This window comes from Phocoena sinus, chromosome 18 (assembly GCF_008692025.1).
Source record: "Phocoena sinus isolate mPhoSin1 chromosome 18, mPhoSin1.pri, whole genome shotgun sequence".
Classification (NCBI taxonomy): domain Eukaryota; kingdom Metazoa; phylum Chordata; class Mammalia; order Artiodactyla; family Phocoenidae; genus Phocoena; species Phocoena sinus.
In genome coordinates, this window is record NC_045780.1 from 50,749,048 (window position 1) to 50,774,137 (window position 25,090).

Sequence of the window (25,090 nt, forward strand, 5' to 3'; positions counted from 1 at the left end):
ATTAATCCTTTGTCAGTTGCTTCATTTGCAAATATCTTCTCCCATTCTGAGGGTTGTCTTTTCATCTTGTTTATGGTTTCCTTTGCTGTGCAAAAGCTTTTAAGTTTCATTAGGTCCCATTTGTTTATTTTTGTTTTTATTTCCATTTCTCTAGGAGGTGGGTCAAAAAGGATCTTGCTGTGATTTATGTCATAGAGTGTTCTGCCTATGTTTTCCTCTAAGATTTGATAGTGTCTGGCCTTACATTTAGGTCTTTAATCCATTTTGAGTTTATTTTTGTGTATGGTGTTAGGGAGTGTTCTAATTTCTTTTACATGTAGCTGTCCAGTTTTCCCAGCACCACTTATTGAAAAGGCTGTCTTTTCTCCACTGTATATTCCTGGCTCCTTTATCAAAAATAAGGTGACCATATGTGTATGGGTTTATCTCGGGGCTTCCTATCCTGTTCCATTGATCTAAATTTCTGTCTTTGTGCCAGTACCATACTGTCTTGGTTACTGTAGCTTTGTAGAATAGTCTGAAGTCCGGGAGCCTGATTCCTCCAGCTCCGTTTTTCTTTCTCAAGATTGCTTTGGCTATTCAGGGTCTTTTGTGTTTCCATACAAATTATGAAATTTTTTGTTCTAGTTCTGTGAAAAATGCCAGTGGTAGTTTGATAGGGATTGCATTGAATCTGTAGATTGCTTTGGGTAGTAGAGTCATTTTCACAATGTTGATTCTTCCAATCCAAGAACATGGTATATCTCTCCATCTATTTGTATCATCTTTCATTTCTTTCATTAGTGTCTTATAATTTTCTGCATACAGGTCTTTTGTCTCCTTAGGTAGGTTTATTCCTAGGTATTTTATTCTTTTTGTTGCAATGGTAAATGGGAGTGTTTTCTTAATTTCACTTTCAGATTTTTCATCATTAGTGTACAGGAATGCAAGAGATTTCTGTGCATTTATTTTGTATCCTGCTACTTTACCAAATTCATTGATTAGCTCTAGTAGTTTTCTGGTAGCATCTTTAGGATTCTCTATGTATAGTATCATGTCATCTGCAAACAGTGACAGCTTTACTTCTGCTTTTCTGATTTGGATTCCTTTTATTTCTTTTTCTTCTCTGATTGCTGTGGCTAAAACTTCCGAAACTACATTGAATAATGGGAATGTAAATTGATACAGCCACTATGGAGAACAGTATGGAGGTTCCTTAAAAAACTAAAAGTAGAACTACCATATGACCCAGCAATCCCACTACTGGGCATATACCCCGAGAAAACCATAATTCAAAAAGAGTCATGTACCAAACTGTTCATTGCAGCTCTATTTACAATAGCCAGGACATGGAAGCAACCTAAGTGTCCATCGACAGATGAATGGATAAAGAAGTTGTGGCACATATATACAATGGAATATTACTCAGCCATAAAAAGAAATGAAATTGAGCTATTTGTAGTGAGGTGGATGGACCTAGAGTCTGTCATACAGAGTGAAGTAAGTCAGAAAGAGAAAAACAAATACCATATGCTAACACATATATATGGAATCTAAAAAAAAAAAAAAAAGGTCATGAAGAACCTAGGGGCAAGACGGGAATAAAGACGCAGACCTACTAGAGAATGGACTTGAGGATATGGGGAGGGGGAAGGGTAAGCTGTGACAAAGTGAGAGAGTGGCATGGACATATATACACTACCAGACGTAAAATAGATAGCTAGTGGGAAGCATCCGCATAGCACAGGGAGATCAGCTCGGTGCTTTGTGACCACCTAGAGGGATGGGATAGGGAGGGTGGGAGGGAGGGAGACACAAGAGGAAAGAGATATGGGGACATATGTATATATACAACTGATTCACTTTCTTATAAAGCGGAAACTAACATACCATTGTAAAGCAATTATACTCTAATAAAGATGTTAAAAAGAAAATAAAAAAGAACTTTAGGGAAGGGTAATGCATTTTGCCACTAACTCCTTTGTATGAATTGCAGGGGTAGGGTTCATATTAGGACACTGTGCTCCCCTGTGGAACAAGAAGACCATAAGGGAAGAAGCATAGACTGTGCACATGTGTGTGAACAGAGACACATAAATGTACACTCGAACTGGCCCAAGCCAAGGAAAACCAGCTAACAGAGCGCGGTCCCTAAGTTTTGTCATAGGCCTGAAGTCTTAGCAAAAATGGACGTGTAAGCACTGCCTCTCTCTGTGTCCCAGTATAGGGACCCCTGCTTCTCCTGCTCTATAAATCCCAGTAGAAAGGGAAAAGCTGGATGGTCTGGAGGAGGCAGCTCCACTTAGGCAGCCACGTGCAGGTGTGCTTCAAGCGGGAAATAAAGACTTCCCCATGAAAAATCGTCTCCCCAGCACTCCCCTCAGGTCTAAAACTCCCGTCATTAGGGTCGTTCTTAAGTTAAAGACATCTTATCTTCCCAAGACATTTGATAAAAGCAGAACACTTCCCAGGAGGGATACACTGTGTCCTTGGTGCCCATTAAGATTTTCACGAGCACTGGGTGTTGTATTCCCTGGTGGTCACCTTAGTCAGTTGTCCCAAGGGAATAAGTCCAACCATAGACATACGTTCGTTTTGTTCTCTGCTATGTCCTCAGAGCCGTGCAAATCCCTGGATGTAAAATGCAATCTGAATCTGCCTCTATAAAGTGGAGACAGGGTAGCACCTAGCACATCATGTCATTGTGAAGAGTTAATGATCAATACCTCTAAAATGATTAGAACAGCTCCTGAGATATAGTAAGCTCATGGTTGTTATTACTGTTGTTGTTGTTACGACTGATTAAACACACAAGTGATGGGAGAGGAAAAAGATCTAGTAACTCTGAACAGGAAGGCCCCATGGGGTGATGTGAATGAGGGGAAGGGTAAAAGAAGTGGGTGGTGGAGGAAGTGCAGGGTGGGCTGAAAGGGAAATAGAGCAGACCAGCTTGTCTCACAATCTGAGAGTATACGGAACAACCTATGGACACTGCCCAGGCCCACGGCACTGACTAGGGCCCGCTGAGGGCCTGGCACTGAACTGCAGGGCTGAGCCAGAGGCCTTTGCCTCTCGGCCCTGCTGTGGCCGGAGAGAGGTGCTAGAATGCAGGAGAGTGAGGTGGTGAGCAGCCTCCATACCTTAGAGTGACTGTGTCCTGAAATCTCTGAAACTGAACCAGATTAACAGGGAGCACACGGCACTGGAAAGTAGGTACCCCAGATTCCCAACCAGGACCCACAGCATAGCATCCAGCCTAAAGGAGAGGCAAGGTGCTGCAACACAGTCTCCCGAAGTGTGTTACTGGTGGCTCGTGAAAAGACAAAGTATTCAAATAGGTTTCTGGGTTAAATACAGTTAAATGTACTTCTTTAGAATAAGATTTCTCAGAGCCTGTAATATGCCTCAACGTATTGTGCATCTCCAGAGGTAGATACTGTGCATAGTGTTTCCCAAATGTATTTGACCAGAGAAGCCTGTTTTTAACACAGTATCCAGAGGCCAGTGTCCTGCTAGAAAACCCAGGGGTGTGTGGATAAAGCTGGATACAGTGTCTCCAAGGCCAAGACATCGAGAGTTTCTGAGCCCTCACTTCCTCATCTGAAAAGAGTGAAGGGTTCTTAATTCAGTGGTTCTTATCTGAGAAGCTGGTAAAAGCCATGGATCCTCTCCCTGAAACTAGGCACATTTATATATGTGTCAGACTCTTTTATTCATACAAGTTCAGGGAATCATAAATTTCTCAACTATAAGATGTTCTAAGATCCCATCCATCTCTCAGACGCTGAAGGTACCTGAATTAGAAGGACATCATGGTAGACAGCCAGCGCTTTCGCCTGCCCAGCATCCCTTCGATTTCCTTTTGGTGACAGCACTAGTTCCCCTTTGTGAAACCACCTTTTTCCCATTCTTAGTCCATGCAATTCAAGAAAAGTGGACCAACTCCCTTCAACTCCAGAAGTGGGCATGTCACCCAAACTTAACCAGTCACAATACCTCATTCCCCTTGCCCCAGCAAAGAAATCAGGGATAGCACAATGTTGATGAGAGAGTTCTCTAGGACTTGTGCTAGAGCTATCAGATCAGAAAAAAAAGAGGAAGAGATGGAGAGAGGGAGGGAAGGAAAGGAGGGAAAGAAGGGAGGAAGGAAGGAAGGGAGGGAGGGATTAAAGACTACATTGCGGCTTCTAAACTAGCAGAATGAAAGTTGGCAGTCTAGGCAGCAACCTTTGTCTTTGAGAGGGAAAGCAATTCCTAATGATATTAGCTGAATCATCCCTAAAACCTACTTCCTCCCCCCAAATACCCCATTTTTGTGAGCCAATAAATCGTCTCCTCTGTTTAAACTAACTTGCAACTGAAAGAGTGCTACGTAATTCAGACCTGTCTTGGGACTCCCAGGCCTGCTGTGAGGCTCAGTTAAGAGGCTCATTGTATTAATGCTGAGTCTATACTTGACAGATAATAAGCCTGTAAGGATGTTTGATGGAGGACTGTGTGTTGGTAGGTACCGGTAGGACCTGACCACTGACCCATGTGAGCTGTGCACCAAGAAGACCCCAGAGACCTCAGCTAGTTTCTTCCACCTGCTACCTGCTGCCTGAAATGCCACCCTGGAGCATCTGGGATGCTGGCGGAGGTAGCAGGAGGTATGGGGGTATTGCTTAGCCTTTTGAGAATCTAAGGAATCTAATCAACCCTCTTCTTCGAAAAATAAGGGAACATATTTGTGGGCAGTTTCAGGGGTTTACAGACTCTCGGAAGCCCCACAGAGACTCCTTCCTCAAGGGGTCTCAGGGCTGCATGACCTCACTTAGGTAGAGAGGAGTTGCTAGACTTCTTCCATGAGAGATCCCAGTCTCCCAAAGGCCTGAAGATGCCAAGGAAGAAAAAAGGGAGACCACCACCAGCACAAGAATGGAAAGGAAGGTGGCCGATAATCTGCGAAGACTCTGGCATTTAAACACACAGCATGAATAAGTCTCACTACCCCCAACTGCCCTTTGAGAAGGTTTTCGGTTCGTGGGACAGGGAGGCAGCATAGCTAGAGTCCCCCTCAGTCAGATTTGGAATTAACCTGTGGCCTAAGGTTTGGATTCCTGTTAAAAGTGATTCCCGGACAGAGAACATTTTAAAGTCTTATCAGTCATTCATACCTTTTCCCAGGTAACATATTTTAATACGAAGAATCGGGAACGCCTTAATAAAAAGCAGGAGGGAGAGTAGAGACGACAGATGTCCTCTGCGGGCGGCTTTGTCTGGGCTGCCTGGTGGAAGCACTAGTCTCTAAAAAAAGCGATCAATCCTAACTTTGAAGCATTTTGCTGAATAACTGTTTTAAATGGCTACGTTCTTCCCATCTGTGGGAGATTTTCCTAAAAACACAAAAATTTAGCCAAGATCTCACAACGAAGGAACTACTGCGTTTAATTGCAAAGTTAGAAGCTGATGGTTTGACAAAGCCTCACCTATTTTTCTTCCCATCCTTAAAATGTTTTTTTTATCAAAACTGGCCTCCCCCACTGAAGTCTGTGTTCCACTCCCAGCCCATCCCCCCAGCCCCCTACTCCCACACCCCACTCCCAGCAAGCCCGTGCTTGGGATCCTGCCCAGCCCTCGTGAGGCCTCCTACACATCCAAGGTCCAAGGCAAGGGAAGGAGGGGACAGCTGCAGCTCAGCTCCTGGCCACAGTCCTTCCACCAAACCATCATCTGGGATCTTTTCCTCCTGCCCTACAAGATGTCAGAGCTAGGGTCTCATATGAGGAGTGCTCAGATGAATCTCCTGCGAAAAACACATTTTACAATCCAGAGCCTTTTGCCAAGGATAAGAATAGTCTCCCCTGTGCCTATTTCAGGCTCACACTGAGAACAGATAATAATTTACGTGTGCCTAACTCCTCCACAGCTTGAAAGTGCTTTTCTTTACCATTCTGCCTGTTTGTTTGTTCTACTCGGGAACCCAGAGGGGAGCCAAGATGTCAAATCTGCTCCATAGCAACTGTCTCCCTCTAATTTCAATAGGGCCCGAGTCAGCATCACTATGGCACGTGCAGACGCAGCCTGAAATTCGGGCTGGGTCCTCGAGTTCACTTCATGGTATGGCTGCCGGTAGATGTGAATATTGTTAAAAGTTTGCCACCATAAATCCTTGAAAAATAAGAACAACTTATTTCTTATATGAAATAAGATTTTTACATCTAAAAAGCGAAGAATTAAGCCAAGCCATTGAGTTTCACCTTGTTTTGAAAGACTTGTTTCAGTACCAAAATCACTGAGCTTGGCATATTCCAATAGGAAGCTCAGGGTGGGAGGGAGGGAGACGCAAGACGGAAGAGATATGGGAACATATGTATATGTATAACTGATTCACTTTGTTATAAAGCAGAAACTAACACACCTTTGTAAAGCAATTATACTCCAATAAAGATGTAAAAAAAAAAAAAAAAACCCTAAGGAACAGCTTTGGGCAAGAGCCTTACACCATCAGCTCAAATCTGATACAAACACAGGTCAAGAATCTGGTCACCAGGATCTGTGCTTTATGAATGACCATGTACTGGCACAGCCTCGGGCATTGAGCGGGGGATTTCACCGCAGCACCGCTAAGGAGGCTTAGAAAGTATGTGAGGTTTGTACGGGTGGTCCCCTTCTCTCTGTTTTGCACCCTCTTACACTCTGTAGACTCCCTTGGAAGCATCTCTTTGTTCTGCATCTTCACGTTGCCCGTCCACATCAAAGGGCTTTGTGCTTTGAACCACCTACCCAGGATGGCAGTTTGAAGACTTTGTGTTTCAGCTCGCCCAGTGAAAGCAGTTCCATGCCCTGGAGATAGCAGGCACCAACTAGCAGGATGCTTTTGCCTTGGTCGCTAGCAACTGCTCCCACGCCTCTGCTTACCTTGCTCACTTCCCTAGCTACCAGGGCTCCCCATCCTAGCACACCTCTGACACCACCCTGTCTGTTCACAGCGTTCCCCGTGAACTCCTAGAACCCTACAGAGGGGGATCCCAGGGATTCCGCCTCTTGGAGCACGGACTGACTCTCAGCACTGACTCCCATTTTAATCCTGCCAGGCCCGCAGTCTGTTAGTCAAACCCCCCAGTGCCAGCGTCTGAATTCAGTGTTAGACAATCTGGTCAGATAACGCAGTAGATCGCAATCCTGGATGTACATTTGAATCTCTTGGAAGCCTTTCAAAATGACTAACCCTCAGGCACCAGCCCCAGAGATTCTGATTTCATTGGTCTGCCATAGAGCAGTATTTTTCTTAGCTCTGCAGGTGGGTCAAAGGTGAGTCAGGTTCTGAATTAAGGATCTAAACCCAAGACAAGCAGAGTACCGAGCCCATGTGCAAATGCAAAACACAATTTCTTATTCAATTATGACTGTTGAGACAAATACTGAAAAAGTTATTCCAATTTAATTTAAACAAGTCATTCCTCTAGATTCTTACATTTGTCTAACACTCAGTAAAATACATATTGTTTAATGATATTTTATAAAAACCAACCAATTTTTTTTCTCTTTCAGGACAGCTCCATAAAACTGTGCTACCTGTTGAATGTAAACTTTGTCTATGTGACTCCCTGGTTGAATATTATGCACCTTTGGACATAACGCTTTCACGCCTCCAAAGTGCTATGTAAAAGCCTGAAATAGTCGGGTTATGTAATATACAATGAGAATATCATTTACCATTTTTCCAATTAAATCTTCACAACTTTTCACTTAGTCCTCCAATCTGTTGCTGTGAGGTCCACGGAGTAGCAGAATGGTAGAAATGTAGAATCTACAGCCCCCACCCCAGACCAACTGAATCAAAATCTACATTTTAACTAGAGCCTCAGGAGAACCCACAGCTACATTCACGTTTGAGACACACCCTCCAGTAAGCCACTTTTATCAGCCTTTTTGTTAGAGCAGCTTCTTTCAGGGCTCTCCCTTTGTGGTCTTAGCCCCCCATGAATGCTCTGCTTCCACCAAACCACACTGCCCCAGGTTCCAGGCCTCTCAGGCCCCCTCCCCTTCTTTTTGCCTAAAGGCAGCACTCATATTTCTCAATGTCCCAGTTGAGTCTCTCAACTCCAAAACCTTCTCCATAGCCCAAGGGCTCTTACCTGCCTCTAATTTTACAGAACCTGTCTAGCTACACTTTCATCCAGCATCGTAGCTGTGCTTGTTCTGTTATTTAACCCTTATTCTGCCCTTAATTTTCCAAGTACTTCTGCTTTGTGTCTCCTGCTAGTCTATCACTTACATGTTTTTGCACCTGTCATGGGACTTTGCATATAATAGATTCAACAAATATTTGGTGTTTGGCTTTGACTTGGATCTCTGATGGCACACTATATAATCTGAAAAACCTATAAATCTGAGTCTAGAAACTAGTAAAAAATATACAACCTCTAAGTTTTGCTGGTATTAAACCTCCCAATCGGCTGAACCCAGAAGTTGCACAATAATGTACTGTACAGATACTGAACTATTTTTAAATAACTGGAGAAAATAAATATCAAAAATGAAAATAAGACAACATAATATCAGGTATCAACTAACACTGTAAGTAGAAACATCTCATATTATTGTCGCTAAGGACAACTAAACAAATAAAATCCCTGAGCTACCAGCAGCTGCCATGGACCAAAATACAATGACAGCCAACCCCAGCCTATGATGTGCAAAGAAAAGCATACAGGGCTTCTGACCAAAATTGTGTCTACCAGGATACAGGCAGTCTCAAAACTCATTCCATTCCACTCCTGGATAGAATGACCCCATACACTGTGGCAGGTGTTTTTCTCTATCCTTTCATCAAGTCCATAAGTATTATTAGAATTTAACAATGTGTCTTATAGCAGGTCATAGAAATACAAAGATGGCTAAGACATGTCCTTACTGTCAATGTGCTCACAGTCCTAGTGGGAAGAGGCATAAACATATCACTCTAACACAATGTGGAACATACAGTACTATAGTACACGTACACAGGGCATTATGGGAACACAAGGAAGGGCTGCCTAACTCAACCTGAAGCAATCAAGATTGTGGACTTTCTGAGGCTTCCCTGGTGGTGCAGTGGTTGCGAGTCCGCCTGCCGATGCAGGGGACACGGGTTCGTGCCCCAGTCCGGGAAGATCCCACATGCCGCAGAGCGGCCGGGCCCATGAGCCGTGGCTACTGAGCCTGAGTGTCTGGAGCCTGTGCTCCGCAACGGGAGAGGCCGGAACAGTGAGAGGCCCGCGTACCGCGAGAAAAAAAAAAAAAAGATTGTGGGCTTTCTGGAGGTGGTGATACTTGAGTTGAGACTTAGAGATGACAAAGGAATTAGCCAACTGAAAGATGAAGAGTGATATTCCAGGTAAGGAGAAGTATGTAAGGAGAGGGAAGAGGACACTAACAACATGGTATGTGGAAGGAGCCTAGAAAGCTCTGCATAGTAAGAGGCCAGAGTGATGAGCTTTTCTCTACAGAGGCAGTGGCCACCTGCTAGTTGATAAGCTTGGAGGCAAAAGACTTGGGACTTTATCCAAAAGGCAAATGGAAAATGTCTAGGCTTGAAAAGACTTCATGCAGCTTCCAAGATCTAATAAGCAAAATTAGAACAGCTTTGATTCTAGATGAACCAACTACATTAAAGCCATAGAATCCTCATCAACATGGCCACTTAGATACTAATTCAAACATTTCATGAATCATCTCTGCAGATGGATATTGGAGGACAAGACCTCTGAGATAAATCCCTTCCAGCCAAGATTCTATTTTCTGATTTTAAATGGCCAACAGAACTATGGACCTATAACATGGATCTGTCCTTCTGAAGGCACTAAACCATACCGCAGGACAAATACCACAGTCTTATTAAGATAGTGAAGTGAAAGGAGCATTAAAAGGGCCATAGAATGGGAGCCTGCTTCTTCGCACTTCTAGCTGACTTCTCTTTCCAGCAAACTATATTTTTCTCCAATTATAGCTCACCATGTCAGGCAAATGTATGCGATTATTATGTCTTTATTCTTAGTATTTTAATTTAAATTATTTACTGAGTTTTTTCATTTGCAACCAAACAGTTCAATTATTTGCTTTGCACTTATTGATGCACACATACACACACAGATTTTTACTCAATTTTGAGAGGTGAGACGCTGGTTGATTTGAATGTTGGCATTTTGTGAAATTTTGCCTCAGTATAAAGCATAAATTGTTTACTCTGGATGTTCAAAACCACTAACACAGAAGAAAAATACCAGCAGGAAATAATTGTTTGGTTCAGGCAGATGACTAGATACATTATACCCAATGGTATATATGAGCTGGAATCATTCAACTGCCTGCCTTTTAAATATGTCATGTCTCCAAACTGCACCTTGCACACTGCTTCCTCTAAGAGCTCCTAATCTGGGCCAGACTTCTCAAAATGGATGAAACTAAACTAACTCAGCCATCTTTTGCCAATTTCACTGTATCTGGATTCAGCATTTTATCTTCCCATCTAACCCGGGTAGGTATTATTTTCCTAGCAGTGATTTTACTTTTTGGCGATGGGCAAATGTCCATATTTACAATTTTAGCCTTTTCAGGACCACAGAATTAAGCAATCATCAGGAAAAAATAACAGTGATGATAAAATTTAGAATAATATTAAAGAGGTAAGTGTGATAGTTAAAAAAAAATAAAAATTAAAAAATCAAGTAGACCAGGGATGAAGGGCATGGGCCCTGGGGCCAGACTGCAGAGTGTAGTTCTTGGTTTCCCCACTTATACTATACTAGCTTTGGACAGGTCATTTAATCGTTCAGAGGTCACAGTTATCCAGTATGTAAAATGGGAATAATAATGCTAGTTCCTATCTCTAATGTAGTTGATAAGATTTTTAACAGTAATTTATACACAGCATTTAAATCAGAGCCTGGCACATAAGAAGTTATATGTGCTAGCTATTATTAGTATTATCATCAACTTCATCATCATCATCGTCATTATAAGGTACCACAATCCATTAATCTCAATTCTCAGAAATAGTTTCATGGAATGTCACAGGGTATTTTCACATTCACATGTCCTCTTCTTTTCTAGCACTTCTTGGGATGTTTGAAATACAAGAGAAAACAAAAATAACTCTTCTCAAGAGATGATATTACAAAGATTAGTTAGCAGAAAATATGTTGTGGCAGACATTGTTGGTTGAATGACCCAACCCCATTTCCAGTCTCTTCCCTAGGTCCTCTTCCAGCTTGCGATGTGCACACGACACAGTGCAGCAGGAAAAGCATTTTCCCCTCTTCCTACTGAAATGATCGCCAGCCTACGAAGGAAGCCCCCAAAGAATCAGAGACCTCAATGCTAACCTTGCTGACCCCCCTTCAACCAGTGCCAACAGCTACCCGCCCTCAGATTTTCCATCATATATGAAAAGTAAACCCCTTTACAATGAAGGCTTCGTATTCAGGTTTTCTAATGCATGCAGCCAAAAGCATTCCTGACTGATACCTTTATAGACTCCACGTCGCTCATGAGACGACCCGAGAGATCTCAGTCTGCAGCAGTCATTCTCACTGATGCCTGATTTCTTTTCCTAGGGTAAAACTAGATCCTTGGTGCTTGTGCTTCTGCGTTCAGTGTTCCAACTTGCCCTGCATAAGTTGCATCTTGGAGATCCAGAGAGCCCTTCCTTCTAGGTCTTCCCCATTCCATCTTTCTGCTCCCAGGTGCTGATCCCACTTCAGCTGCTCAGGCTGCAGGCTTTTCATTTCTTGCCCTCCAGGAAGCCACACTCTGGGTGACCAGCATCCCTACACTGGTGCTACTTATTCCCCTTGACACCAAGCTCATAAGTTCTCTCTTCAGTGTCACCTGGTAATGGGGGCAGACATCTTCCCATCACTTGTCTCTCTCCACCTTATCAGTTTTATTATTGTGGCCAATTTTTCTTGTCCCCAGTGGTTCTCAAAAAGCCCACCTGCACAATCACTCCTCAGCCCCTTCCGGTTCACTAACGAAGTCTAGTTGCAGCTGTATACACGATAAAACTGGTAAAAGCTACACAGCTTGCAAATAGTGTTTCCAATTGTCATATTGCATTATTGTTGTTTAGACAATCAAACTGTTCACTGAAATAATTACATTATTAAAATATTTTAAAATTGTCTACGGACTTATTTCAGATAGTACTTCTTCAGCTCTAAAATTATTCAACCATTTCAACAACAAAGAAAAAACTGTAACTTGGACTTGGTGATCGATATCTTCTTCTTCATCAACTTAGTTCACAATTTGGAAACAAAGGTTTGTCTGTTTAATATTATATGAAAAATTATAGTCATCTTGGATAAACAATAGTGTCAATAAATAACATCTACATAAGAATGAAAAAGAAAACCTATATTCTTGCTGCCAGCAGACATAACTTTTGTTGACCTTTGAAAGCCAGGGGATTAACTAGCATTTGGGGGGAGACATTTTGAAAGACACAGAACCTGTCATATTTTCTGCTTCATGAGCTAAACATAAACAGTGGGAAGACTGTTACAGCTGTCTGCTAACAGATGAGGCTTTGGAGGTTGTGAGCCAAAGGAACAGCAAAGACCATTCTGTGTTTAATAAACCATATACCCTCCAGTACTGAGATGACCCCTGACAGGAAGTTAACCTTTGGAAAAAAAAACCACAGTTCTTCCAAGTCATGGAGGTATAATATAAGATCCTGTGATTGTAAAGAAATCACATGGGTTGTGAAGAGAAGCAATTGTGAGGGATGTCATTTTTAAAATTTACTATAATTTACAAATAAGAGAGACCTGAGCTGATAAAGTATCATCCAAATTACTATTTGAAAATGATTTATACCACAGGGAACACAAAACAGTATTTCTATTTGTTTTTCTAGCAAAACATACATATGTGCAGCAAAGTGAATCAGAAACTCTTCCCAACTCAGAAAAACTTTAAATCATAATAATAACGAAGATAAAAGTCATTTTCAGGCAGTAGCTCAATAATACACTGAAAATGGAGTCACCACATACATAATTCAGGCCTAATGTAATCCTCAAGACACATATTCCTAAAATAAAGAGGCAGACAGCCTGGGTGTGGGTCTGGCTCTTGCTGTGTTACTTTGTGCAAGTAACTTAATATCTCTGAGCCTCAGGATCCACATCTATAAAATGCAGGTAATAGCTACGTTGCAGGGTTGTTAAAATAAGTGAAATGAATTGATATTTTTACAGTTTTAGAACAGTTCCCAAACATATAATAAGTGGTACTTAAGTATAAATAACAAATAATAACAGCTGTGTAGCTTACCTGATGCCTGATGGGATAAATTTAAACTAATCAGTCAGTGGAAGAGCTATGGAAGCCTCCAGTCTAACCTCTTCTCTCACACAAGAATCCTCTAAGAACCAAAACCAAAAGCATGACCCAGCAATTCCGCTCCTGGGTATATATCTGAAAAAAACAAAAACACTAATTCGAAAAGACACACGTGTCCCAATGTTCATAGCAGTGTTATTTACAATTGCCAAGATATGGAAACAACCTAAGTATCCATTAACAGATGAATGGACAAAGAAGATGTAGTATATATACACAATAGACTACTACCCAGCCATAAAAAGAATGAAATTTTGCCATTTTGCAGCAGTATGGATGGACTTGGAGGGTGTTATGCACAGTGAAATAAGTCCGACAGAGAAAGACACTGTATGATATAATTTATATGTGGAATCTAAAAAATACAACAAACTAGTGAATATAACAAAAATGAAGTGGACTTGCAGATATAGAGAACAAACTAGTGGTCACCAGCAGGGAGCTGGGGAGGGGCAGAATAGGAGTGGGGGAGTGGGAGATAAAAGCTGTTGGGTGCAAGATAGGCTACAAGGACATATTGTACAACATGGGAAATATAGCCAATATTTTTAAATGGAGTGTAACCTTTTAAAATTGTATAAAAAATTAAAACAAAAACAAACCTTGACACTCTGACCTGAGGAAGAGGAAACTGGAAAATACCTCCCTGTAATTCCCACCTTGAATTCTAAATCTGAACCTATAACAAATAAATCCAAGTCTGCTTCCACATGGCAAACCATCACAATTTTTAAGGAAACACCATCACCTTCTCTTCCTCAAGCCAAGCATCCTCTATCTGTTCATCCTCTGAGACTTTGATGGGGCTCCAGCTCCCTCACTATCTAGGACACTGGCCTCTACAGACAGCAAGTTTGTTCGGTTCCCTAGGAAAGTTGGGCGGGAAGTACCGGGATGTGATTCACGTGGCGGCCTATCTGCCACTCTCATTCTGGACCTTGATTTCTATTAGCTGAGGCTCAGATGGCGCTCCAGTTTTCTGGCATCTGTGTCACGCTATTGCCTTATACTTAAAACTAGCCTCTTGATCTGCTGAAAAGCCAGAGCACTCAGCTCCATCCTTACAATGACATTTTTAAGCCTAAACTCAAAAATGTGTATTTATCCCTATTAAGTCTCACTTGATTATCAATCAGGATAAATGTGCATGCAAATGGAATCACAGTAGTACACCAAATCAGATTTTAAATTCTCTAGAGGAAATTCATTTTTTTACAGGAATCTTATGATCAAATTTTGTAAAGCAAATAACTATCCTTCAATTGATATTTTTGGTAACTATTAGCATATTATAGCTGTCTACAGCAGGAAACATATATTAAGCTTTGGATTCTACCATATTATGTTATTAAAGCAGATCTGCCTTCCTGTACTTTGATTAGGCTAATACTAAAATTAGTTTATTTTCCTTGAATGTACTGCAACCAGAAGATTAGCATGCAGAAGAGAGAGCCGGGAGGCCACAGACCCAAAAACTATGACCATGTCTAAAATCTCCTAAAAGTGTACAGTCCTCAAAGGGCAAACCAAGAGTTAATTCTTGGCTTAAAATTTCCCTCCCATGCCTTTTATATGAATGAAATAATACTGTGAAAAAAACATTATAACTGACCCTCTCCTATTTGTTCAGTTTCCACTTAATTTGGTTCCACAATTGGGTCACTGTTCTCCAGGGTTCTCTACCAGGTAAGGCCCTTAGGCTAAGCCTTCTACAGGCTGAGTCCAGTTCACCTCTCTTGCCTCATCTCTAATGACACTCCAACACTGTCACCCCTAGAGTTTCACCAGCCCACTCACCTGTACTCTCAGCTCCATCCATGTCTCAGAACCAGTCCCGACGAAGGAGGCAGTTGGTAAGGTCTTAAACCAATCCTGTGGTAAGATAACTAGTATCTCACGTGCCTGGGTGAGCCCTGGGAACCAGAACTGAGCTAATTCTACCCAACCACTGAGCACACTGTGCATGGCCTTCCTGCTCAGATTCTGACTGAGCCTTCCTGTCCCCTTACTGGGGTTGAAGCTCTTCCCTAAGCCTGGACACTTAACTGAGGCCCTGAGAACTTACCCAGCCCATTTGCAGATCCCTGTTATTCAGTTATTACCTGGGATCCAGCCATAAATCAGAAAAACCTCCACATACCATGTACCTCCCATTAGACTTTCAATATCAGTATCACTGTCCATGGATCTCCCACCACATTGGAGACTGAGCCAAAATCTACCCTGGATCTTTCAACACCACAATTTGAACTACTGATACTAAAGAAAAACTTGAAGAAGAAATACGCAAACCCATGCGTAAAGAAAGTCACAACTCCTTTTTCTGAGGAATAACAGACATCTCAAATAGCTGAAGATACATGGCATGTTCCTGGGAATGGCAAGGAGTCAAGGCCAAGATATACCAAGAATCCAAACCTTTGGCAGCACCAATCTACGCATGGGGAGATTTTTTAATCAGCATGACTCAGGTGTGGAAGACTGATGGTTTGAATTCAGCCCAGCTTGGGATTTTGCTAAGCAGATGTGAAAGAAGAACATGGGGCAAAAGAGTTGATACTGTCAAAGAGAGACAGAAGTGATGGAACATAAAATCTAAATGGCTTGGGAAACAAATACAGAAAGTGGGTAACAGAGAAAACAAGAATCTAGAGTCTGGAGAGCCTAATGGGACAAAGATGAATGAAACTTGCCAGAGGCTATGTCAAGAGAGCAAGGTCTGGATATAAAATTTCAGTGCTGAAGGGCTTCCCTGGTGGCGCAGTGGTTGAGAGTCCGCCTGCCGATGCAGGGGACACGGGTTCGTGCCCCGGTCCGGGAAGATCCCACATGCCGCGGAGCGGCTGGGCCCGTGAGCCATGGCCGCTGAGCCTGCGCGTCCGGAGCCTGTGCTCCACAATGGGAGAGGCCACAACAGTGAGAGGCCCGCGTACCGCAAAAAAAAAAAAAAAAAAAAAAAAAAAAATTTCAGTGCTGAAGACACTGGTGATGAAAACATGCTGAGTATGCAAACAGAAGGACATGATGAAGAGGGGCTATGGTAGAAGCTATTGGAGATGAGTAACTCAAAGCCCTGAGAAGCCTGTGTCATTTGGGCGGGTGTTGAAGTCATCCAGGATACATCCAGCCTGAGGATCCATGGAAGGACTGAAGCCAAGTGCCAAAGTGGAGCCTCTTTAGAATGGTGGGAGCATTGGCTCATTTAGGACAATAAATTAGACACAGGACAAAAAACAGAAACCTGGATTGTCTTTAACTTTTCAATTTCTAAGATTGAGAAAGGGGAGATAAGAGTTCTTGGTTTAAATGTTCTGGTTAATTTCACAAATCAAATTTAACTGCACTAAGAAAAGTTATGAAACATGGTTCCTTGGCAGTAACAGTACCAGTCAAGCGATATGGTACCACAGCATGAGATTTCAAAGATCTATATTTCAACACTAATGAAATAGAATCCATTCTAGAATTGCATTTAGCATGGCAAGAAAATGAACTCAGGGGGATTAATTATTAAAACATAAAATGTAAAAACATGCATTTGACACATATTTATTTCATTAGTTTAGAAAACTATTTACAAATCATTAAAATTCTTGATACCTATAACCAAAAAGAAAATGGTGGAAGAAAGGAAATGAGACTGATTCTAGCTAGGACAGTGGATAGGAACTAAAACAAAACTGTAGAATGTTATATAAAAGTGACTGCCATGGGAAAATTCCTATCACCTGTAGCCTCCCTAGTACCAGCCATCAATTTCCTTGGAATGCCGTTCCGTTTCAGTACATCAGTTCAAAGAAGATGTACTTGAAGCACTGAAGTTCTAATATCAAACCAAAAGTAGAAACTCAGTCATGTAAAAGCAAAAGGTAAAGTTCTCTTGGTCCTGATTCCTTAGATAAATAATTAAATAATAATAAAATTGGAGGGCTATTTTCATTTTAAAGATTCCAACTTGTTCAGATGAAAGTCTACTAAAAATCGCACATTAAATGACATTGCTTTGAGGTCCCAGTGCTGGATCCAAGGAAAAGTCCTTCGCAGTTTTGGTTAAAGTAAAAGCTTCTCAACAAATAATCCCCAAGTATTTTTCTGATTATTACTCATACACTAAGTTCATAAAAACTCAGAAAACTATTAGGTTGGGGAAAGAAAAGATTGAGCAAACTATGACTGACTTTTGGGTTTTCTTATTTCTTCTACGAAGTGAAATTCTGTTCATCTTGCTCATTGATATCTCAGACCACCAGACATCCTCAAGTTCTATACCTTATGCAACATCCAACTGAGACTATGGGAGAAGAGTAACCGACATTATCCACTTCCTCTGCTAAGGTCAGACCACTGTCACCACTGACTAATTTACCACGGAGAGTGGGACTCTTCCTAACACCATACACAAAAGTAAACTCAAAATGGATTAAAGACCTAAATGTAAGGCCGGACACTATAAAACTCTTAGAGGAAAACACAGGCAGAACACTCTATAACATAAATCGCAGCAAGATCTTTTCTGAGCCACCTCCTAGAGAAATGAAAAGAAAACCAAAAATAAACAAATGGGACCTAGTTAAACTTAAAAGCTTTTGCACAGCAAAGTAAACCATAAACAAAACGAAAAAACAACGCTCAGGATAGGAGAAAATATTTGCAAACGAAGCAACTGACAAGGGATTAATCTCCAAAATGTACAAACAGCTCATGCAGCTCAATATAAAAAAAAACAAACAACCCAATGGAAAATGGATGGAAGACCTACATAGACATTTCTCCAAAGACATACAGATGGTTAAGAGGCACGTGAAAAGCTGCTCAGCATCACAAATTATTAGAGAAATGCAAATCAAAACTACAACGAGGTATCACCTCACACTGGTCAGAATGGCCATCATCAAAAAATCTACAAACAATGAATTCTGGAGAGGATGTGGAGAAGAGGGCACCCTCCTACACTGTTGGTGGGAATGTAAATTGGTACAGCCACTATGGAGAACAGTATGAAGGTTCCTTAAAAAACTAAAAATAGAACTACCATATGACTCAGCAATCCCACTCCTGGGCATATACCCGGAGAAAACCATAATTCAAAGAGATACATGCAGGGCTTCCCTGGTGGTGCAGTGGTTGAGAGTCTGCCTGCGGATGCAGGGGACACAGGTTCGTGCCCCGGTCCAGGAAGATTCCACATGCTGCGGAGCAGCTGGGCCCGTGAGCCATGGCCGCTGAGCCTGTGCATCTGGAGCCTGTGCTCCGCAACGGGAGACGCCACAACAGTGAGAGGCCCGTGTACCGCAAAAAAAAAAAAAAAAAAAAAAAAAGATACATGCACCCCAGTGTTCATTGCAGCACTATTTACAATAGCCAGGACATGGAAACCACCTAAATGTCCATCAACGGAGGAATGGATAAAGAAGATGTGGTATATATATATAATGGAATATTATGCAGCCATAAAAAGGAACGAAATAGTGCCATTTGCAGAAATGTGGATAGACCTAGAGACTGTCATAGGGAGTGAAGTAAGTCAGAAAGAGAAAAACAAATATTGTATAATATCGCTTATATGTGGAATCTAGAAAAATGGTACAGATGAACTTATTTGCAAAGCAGAAACAGAGACACAGATGTAGAGAACAAGCTTACAGATACCAAGGTGGGGAAGAGGAGGTAGGATGAATTGGGAGATTGGGATTTACATATATACACTACTATGTATAAAATAGATAGCTAATGAGAACCTACTATTTAGCACAGGGAACTCTACTCAGTGCTCTGTGGTGACCTAAATGGGAAGGAAATCTAAAAAAGGGATATATGTATATGTATAACTGATTTACTTTGTTGTATAGCAGAAACTAACACAACATTGTAAAACAACTATACTCCAATAAAAATTAAGTAAAAAAAAAAACAGTTCTGGTAGAACCAGAATTCTTGACAGGAAATTAATTTTTAACTAAACATATTTTAATATTTGTCTTTCTATGCAGTTCCCTCTCTTAAACTTGGGTTGGGTTTATTACTCTTTTTCATTTGAGAATGAATTTTTATTCATCCTGCTTACATATGTTGTACATGGAGACTGAGACCTTTAATTGAAACTACAAAAGCTCTAAAGATTAATAATTTCACTGTTGAGGGCTCATATACCTTAACAGGTAAGTCAACTTTTGATATTAACGTTTGAAACCGGTTTTTGTTTTTAAATTACAAGTAGTAAATTAGGCAAAATAATGAGGGAAAAAAGGAAGAAACACACACATACAAAAAGCTTTTTGTTTTATTCTTCTAAAGTGACAAAGATACTATCAATCAGTTTCTGGGTAGCATATGAGTATGCCAGTATAACAGTTAAACCAGACAAGGATTCTGTAACCTCTCTGTTTTAATTTGACAACTTAATCTCCAAGACTCTAGTCTGGAACACTTGCTAACCAAAGTATTTTATGACCTATACCTGGAATTATTCAAAAGAAAATAATAAAACATATCATACTGAGTACTTTTTCTTTTTGGAACACCAGGGTAAAATCTTGCAAAGATTTGATTGAGCAGCAGAGTCCCTCCGGAGATAAATTTAGCAAAGATGCTTTGATCAGGAAAATCTTTTTCTCGCAAGATATGTAAAAAGAGATACAAAGCAGTACGTAGTCATTTGTGCTTTTCCTTCCTACGGTGACAATGTACAAAGGTTTTATCTACCTTTATTTTTGATTGCAGCTCAAATTTAAGATAAGCTCTTCCCCTTGTAGACAATCCACTTGTAGATGCTTTGGCCCTGGTGCCTGTGTTCTTCCAAGTTCTTTCTCTAAGAAGAAATTCTTTACGCTCAGAAGAAATCTGTCACAAAATAAAGCATGAATGGAAAGCGTGAGTATAACTCGGCATTTTTTCCTTTAAAATTAGTCACTTCAGAAGAAGACATCGTTAAAATTTACCCTAAATATCAAAGGTTCTAATTCAGCAAAATATTTTGAGATTCATGAGTGACTCAAAGTAGATAACGATTAGAGTTGAAGTCAAGAGAAGGACTATAAAGCATTAGCCAAAATACTGGAGACCAAAGAAGAGAGATAATGATAAATATCAGCAAAACCACTCACAAACAAGGTTTTTACTTTATAAAAGCTTCAAATACGGTGCCATACTAATTCATTGTATTGATTAAAATGACAGTTTCTCAACATGTCAGAATAAAAATAATCAAATAGCTTTGCCTTTAAACATCTTGTATGTTGTCGAGAGGGTATTCATTTATCCTTTTCGTCTGAAAAAGATTAGATTTTCAACCAAAGTGTGACTAGCAGACTCATAAAAATTGCTATCATATTCACTTTAAAAATATACTGCTCAACCTTTGCCAGATCCCCTGGCTTACCTTTGTTCTTACATCAATGAAGCATTTAATCTTGCCTGTCTTCTTCAACAAAACCAGTGAAATAGTCATACCATCCAGCAAGAACTGTTCTTTAGAAATATGAAGCTTTGGTGTCAGATCTTAGCCAGAATGTGTGCTCCCACACACCGCCAGAAATTTATGGTCAGCTGGATAGAATCTTTATTCTGCAACACCATTTGCCCTTTCTCCAAGTCCAAAGCAAAGATCTTTTTGAGCAAAGTAGCTGAAAAGACAGGCTCAGGATAAAGGGCAAATACAGACTGATTTTGTATAATTGACCTTTCTTTAAGCTAGAAAGAAAATAATTTAGAATTTCTATACAAGAATCAGAGAGATGTTTTTCTTTTTGTAACTTTTTTTAAAAGTAAAAATGTACTTTTAACCCAAATTTTGAAGGAAATATTGCTAGAATAAGACATATGAATTTAACATATTAAACTAGGTAAAATCTGAAAAATCTTTTTAGTGCAGGTGGCTTATTAATACTTCCTATGTATTACTTCCTCTCACTTTTCTACCTCCCTCTTTGTCAATTTTCTACTCTACTCTCTTTTTTGTTTTCTCTTATCCCCTTCCTCAGGTTAGGGAAGTTTCCATGGTTCAACCTTCTTCCAATTTCTTGTCTCTCTCCACTTGATATTTCATAGTTGGGTCACATTGTATAGCACTAAATACATTTTACAACAATTACCACATTTGATTCTCATAGCCATCCTATGATATAGTCCTGTATAATCGTCCATTATACACCTGAAATCACACACCTATTAAGTGGAAATCACATATGCATTAAGTGGTAACGTAGAAACTCACAAGAATCTTCCAATTGTCTTCACCCACTTCCAAGAGACCACACAGACCACATAGAAAAAAAAAAAAAATCTGTCTTTTTCATCAATGTGGCCTCAACAATTAGCACAGAACGAGCATATAATATAGTTATACATATACGATATATGACTATACATATTTCAGCAGTGTAATGCACTCAATATATTAAATAAATGAATGAATGAAAGTTAGCTCTACTTCTAATCTTTGCAGGAATCTTTGTAGGAAATCTTACACTTTTCAAAGTGCTTTTTAAAATATGAACCTCTCTGATGAACAAAACATTTTACGAATTAGAAAGATCAACTACTCTGGTCCCCTATTTTACTGATGAAGATATTGTGGCTCAGAAAAGCTAAAAATCTTATTCATAAGTAGCCAATAGTAGTGCCAAGCTAGAGCCTAAAGAATATCATTATGAAAAGAATTTTCAATCCCATACGAACCTGTGGGCTACTCTTTACTATAATGTTACAGTTAGGAGTTATGACTAGTTATTTTCATCATTCTGCACAGACCCAATAGTGCATACATATCTATTCAATGTCACATGGGCTAGGCTATCGGGATAGGGAAAAAAAACTTAAATATTTTTACAAGCAGATTGCCTTTAAGCTGTGCATTGAATTAAATACAATTACTCAGTTCCTTCTACATTTTAAAATATATAATTAAAAGATCAAAATATTTTGATAACCATTTAAGCCAAGATAATAGTTCCCCGTGTCTCTGTTCTGTATTAATCACTCCTTTAAATAGAGAGCATTCATGAACTGAGACATTCCTAACACATTACATGCATGCTCACACACGTGTGATGCACACACACTGTTTCTTGCAGTATTCATCAAGATTCACTACCTTGCCTTTTGGCCCTCCAGATGGCCCATTGGTTCTATTCAAACTGAACTCTGAGATTCCTCTTTCCTAATTGCTGGCTTCCAGAAGGAGCCCTTTGTGGCAGCTATTCCCCCCAGTCAACTGCAACATTCCATTGCTTGAGCCTAAGTTTCAACACAGTCTTCAGGCTCTTCCTCTGCCTACCTAGTTCATAGCCACAACCAATCCTTGATTATCTATGCAGAAAGGGGGGAGGGGTAACAATAATTTAAAATATCATCATCAAAGGAAAATTATTTGAAAGAACAAAAACTATCATACCAGCTCAGACCTGTGATCTCAGTTTTTTTGGTCTCTGAAAGCGGCAACTAGACTTGTGGAAGAATTTGGTTATCAAGATGAAGCGTATATTTCTTATTAGTCATATATTCACTCATTTATTCATTCAGTAATTTTAATAAAGAGTGTAGGATATATAAGACCTCAATTAAGTGCCTGGGGGATGAAATTAGGGGAGAGAGAAAGAAAGGAAAAAATAAAAGGAAGGAAAAAGAGAGAGAAAGAGAAAGGAAGGAAAGAAGGAAGGAGGGAAGGCATGCAAATCATTATTTCAAAGCACTTAAATCCTAAATGGAGACCTCCAGCTAACATTTCTGTGATGTGATTTTTTTCTCTCAGCCTCTGTGCTTCTCCACTCTCTCCCCCTACCTAGTTAATGCTGATTCGTCTTTCACATCCAACATCCAATTTTGCCCAGTAGAAACTTTCCCTAAACCTACCTCCCAACCACAGTAGTTGCCCCTCTGATTTTGCCTTCCTCTCCCATCTATTATCACATTAGATCTAATTTTATATTTTAAATATATTGTTTTATTTTAATTATATTTAAAATATATTTAACATAGGCCTTAACTAAGACATTGTATTTAATCATATTCCATTATTATATTTAATAAATATAGTATTATAGATTTCAATTATTTACTGTCTCCCCAGAAGCCTGTACCATGCCAACCACTTAAGAGGTCTCCAATAAATATTCCTGAATAAAGAAATGAGTTAGTAAATGATAGATATAAGACAAAATGATGTAAGCTCTTAGTGGTTAAAAATGCAAGTTTTGAGTCAGATTTCTGGGTTCAAATCCTTCTTCAAATCCTTACTAGCTGAAAAAACTTGAGAAGCGTGCAGAGATTAAAGTTGCCTCAAGCAAGAGGAGATTTTTAGTAAGGATTTTGGGAGGGTTGATTTTATGTGTCAGCTTAGCTAGTCTATGGTACCCAATTGTTTGGTCAAACACCAGGCTACATGTTGCAGTGAAGGTATTTTTTTACATGTTATTAACAATTAAATCAGTAGACTTTGAGTAAAGCAGTTTACTCTCCATAGTGTGGGTGTGACTCATCCAATCAGCTGAAAACCTTAGAAGACTGAGGTTCCTCAAAGAGGAAGAAATTCTCCCCCAAACTGCGACATAGAAACGCTGCCTGAGTTTCCAACTTGATGCTCTGAGGCATTCAGACTCAAGACTGCAGCATCAACTCTTACCTGAATTTCGGATCTCAGATTTTCCAGTTCCCACAATCACACGACCCAATTCCTAAAAATAAACCTATTTCTCTCTCTCTCTCTTTCTTTCTCTCCCTCCTTCCCTCCCTCATTCTCGCTCTCTCTCTATATATACACACATATATGATACAGAATAGTATGCAATATAATAATACATAAATATATATTATATATTTTACATATATAAATACATATAAATTACATATATGTATATCTATATATATTATATAGATATACATACAATATATAAATTATCCATGTTTATTTACTATATATTATACATACATAATTAAATATTTATATATTATATATAATATGTTTTCTAGAGAAACAGCATACGTATATATATTATATATATATATTATATATATACGTATACTGTTTCTCTAGAAAACCCTGCCTAATACAGATCTATACTAGGTAACCCAAGAGAAGCCAACAGCTCTGTCTCACACAGAAAAGGAAAGAAAGAATCAGGCTCCTGGGACCAGGGCCATTTAGATGCCCAGTTACCGAGGGCCTCAGCAGCCGGAATTTGTACTTCTCATTCTATGGCTTTGCCATCAATGTGGCTCTGCTACTCCTTCCCGTGTCTATTATTCTCCAGTAGCTAGAGACTGACTCTTCATATGCTGATCTGTTTACTTGTTCCCTGCCTTGTATCTTCTTACCTGCTTACGCATAGTTTCTGTCTTTTCATCTTCCTCATCACTTCTGCTTCCTCATGACTGGTTTGTCGTGATCCTCATGGTGCCAACGCTACTTCATCGCTTTTCTGTAAGCAGTCTTCTACTTTCAGCTCCCATGGCTGGCCTCTTCTCTATCATTACGACTCACAGATCACATTCCTGACAGAGAGAACTGAGTTGGCACAGCTCATCTTTTGGAGCCAGCTGATGGTATAGGGCTCTGGATAGCCTGGGAATCAGCTGCCTTTGGAGCAGGTACCCATCTCTGGAACAATGAACTACAACCGGGCACCAGAGTCATGGGATACCTAGCATGGCCACCTGAGACTGTTTCTTCCCATAAAAAAAATTTCCCTCGGAAGACCCTTAAAGAAAAATAGAACTACCACACGATCCAGCAATTTCACTT

At 40.1% G+C, this 25,090-nt stretch overlaps 1 long non-coding RNA gene across 1 annotated transcript in view; it reads right to left on the reverse strand.

Annotated features, from left to right (window-relative positions):
* LOC116743257 overlaps positions 1-20,187 on the reverse strand; it is a 49,510-nt gene extending 29,323 nt beyond the window's left edge. The window contains exons 1-2 of the long non-coding RNA XR_004346713.1: positions 20,056-20,187; positions 13,285-13,428 (exon numbers count right to left, since the gene is read on the reverse strand). This is a non-coding gene — a long non-coding RNA (uncharacterized LOC116743257). The remainder of the gene's footprint in view (positions 1-13,284; positions 13,429-20,055) is intronic.
* Between the last annotated feature and the right edge of the window lie 4,903 nt (positions 20,188-25,090).